Source organism: Rhincodon typus, chromosome 1 (assembly GCF_021869965.1).
Source record: "Rhincodon typus isolate 14 chromosome 1, sRhiTyp1.1, whole genome shotgun sequence".
NCBI classification, from domain to species: Eukaryota; Metazoa; Chordata; class Chondrichthyes; order Orectolobiformes; family Rhincodontidae; genus Rhincodon; species Rhincodon typus.
The window spans coordinates 145466105-145469011 of record NC_063332.1 but is presented as its reverse complement, the minus strand read 5'-3'; positions in this window follow the sequence as shown (position 1 = coordinate 145469011).

Sequence of the window (2907 nt, the reverse complement as noted above, 5' to 3'; positions counted from 1 at the left end):
TTTCCATGTGCTGGAGGCAAGATCCTTGGAGAAACAAATAAACAATTGACACATTTTAAAGGATAAGATAAGAGCCCATGGGGTGTTGGAAGTAGTATGGAGGCATGGATAGAGAATTGGCTAATGGATAGGAAACAGTGTGTGGGGTAAGAGACTTTTTCAGATTGGCAACCTGTGACCATTGATGTTCCACAGGGATCAGTGCTGGGACTGCAACTGTTCATGACTTGAAGGAAGTTAAAATGCTGTAGCCAAATTTGCAGATGCCACTAAAATAGGTGGAAAGGTAGGTGTGAGAGGGATAAAAACAGTTTATAGAGTTATTGAAAGGCAAAAAGTTGGTAAATGGTGTATAATATGGGAAACTGCCAACTTGTTCATTTTGGAAGGAAGAACAAAAGAACAGAATATTATTTAAAAATGAAAAAAAACTGCAGAAAATACAAAAGACTGGGGCTTGAGGGTATTTAAGGGAAGGCAATGGCTTGGTCGTATTATCGCTAGATTATTAATCCAGAAATAATCCAGATAATGTTCGTGGACCCAAGTGCAAATCCCGCGATGGCAGTTGGAAAAGCTCATCTGGTTCACTAATGTCCTTCAGGGAAGGAAATCTGCCATCCTCACCTGGTCTGGCCTAAATGTGACTCTGGACCCACAGCAATGTGGTTGACTCTCAATTGATGTCTGAAATGGCCTAGCAAGCCATTCAGTTGTACCATTCACTACAAAGTCTCAAAGAAATAAAACTGGACGGATCACCTGGCATTGACCCAGGCACTGGAAAAGACAACGGCAGAAACAGCCCTACTGACCCTGCAAAGTCCTCCTCACTAACATCTGGGGGCTAGTGCCAAAACTGGGTGAGCTGTCTCACAGACTAGTCAAGCAACAGCCTGACATAGTCATACTCATGGAATCATATGTTACAGACAATGTCCCAGACACCACCAACACTGTCCCTGGATATGGCCAGTCTCACTGGCAGGACAGACCCAGCAGATGTGGTGCCACAGTCGTATTCTCTGGGAGTCCTCAACAATGACTCCGGATCCCACGAAGCCTCATGACTTCAGGTTAAACACGTGCAAGGTGACCTACTGCTGATTATCACATACCTTCTCCCTCACCTGATGAATTGGTACTCCTCCAAAATGAACAACACTTAGAGGAAGCACTGACGATGGCAAGGGCACAACATGTACTGTGGGTGGGGGATTTCAATGTCCACCACCAAGAGCGGCTCGGCAGCAGTACTACTGATCGAGCTTGTCGGGTTCTAAAGGATGCAGCTGCTAGACTGGGTCTGCGGCAGGTGGTGAGGGAACCAACAAGAGGGAAAAACATACTTGATCTCATCCTTACCAATCTGCCAGCTGCAGATGCATCTGTCCATGTCAGTATTGGTAAAAATGACTGCCGCACAATCCTTGTGGAGATGAAGTCCTGCCTTTTACATCGAGAATAATCTCCATCGTGTTGTGTGGCACTATCACCGTGCTAAATGGGACTGACTTCAAACAATCTAGCAACTCAAGACTGAGCATCCATGACACACTGTGGGCCTTCGACAGCAGCAGAATTGTACTCCAGCACAATCTGTAAACTCATGGCCCAGTATATCCCCCACTCAACCATTACCATCAAGCCAGGGGATCAATCCTGGTTCAATGGACAGTGCAGGAGGGCATGCCAGGAACAGCACCACGCATACATGAAAGATGAGGGTGGTGATGGACGGTTGCATTTCAGACTGGAGGCCTGTGACCAGTGGTGTGCCAAAAGGATCGGTGCTGGTCTACTGCTTTTTGTCATTTATATAAATGATTTGGAGATGAATATAGAGGGTATGGCTAGTAAGTTTGCAGATTACTCCAAAATTGGAGGTGTAGTGAACAGCAAAGAAGGTTACCTCAGAATACAACAGGATCATGATCAGATGGCCAATGGGCAGACGAGCGGCAATGGAGTTTAATTTAGATAAATGTGAAGTGTTGTATTTTGAAAGGCAAATTAGGGCAGGACTTATACACTTAATGGTAAGGTCCTGGGGAGTATTGCTGAACAAAGAGACCTTGGAGTGCAGGCTTATAGTTCCTTGAAAGTGGAGTCATAGATAGACAGGATAGTGAAGAAGGCATTTGGTATGCTTGCCTTTATTGGACAGTGCATTGAGTATAGGAGTTGGGAGGTCATGTTGTGGTTGTACAGGATATTGGTTGGGCCATTTTTGGAATACTGTGTGCAATTTTGGTCTCCCTGCTATAGAAAGGATGTTGTGAAATTGAAAGGGTTCAGAAAAGAATGGCTGAATAGGCTGGGGCTGTTTTCCCTGGAGCATCAAAGGCTGAGGGGTGACCTATTAGAGGTGTATAAAATCATGAGTGACATGGATAGGGTAAATAAACAAGGTCTTTTTCCTGAGGTGGGGGAGTCCAAAACTACAAGACATACTTTTAAGGTGAGAAGGGAAAGATTGAAAAAGGAACAAAGGGGCAACTTTTGCACAGAGAGTGGTGCATGTATGAAATCAGCTGCCAGAGGAAGTAGTAGAGACTGATACAATTACAACATTTATAAAACATCTAGATGGGTATATGAAAAGGAAGTGTTTGGAGGGATATGGGCCAAATGCTGGCAACTGGGACTAGATTTATATCGGATATCTGGTCAACATGGACGAGTTAGACTGAAGGGTATGACTCTGACTCTATATGTCAACCTGGTGAAGGCACCAAGCAGGACTTCTTGCAATCCAAACAGCATAAGCAGCAGAGATAGTAGGAAATGCAGATGCTGGAGAATCTGAGATAACAAGGTGTAAAGCTGGATGAACACAGCAGGCCAAGCAGCATCAGAGGAGCAGGAAAGCTGACGTTTTGGGCCTGAAGAAGGGTCTAGGCCCGA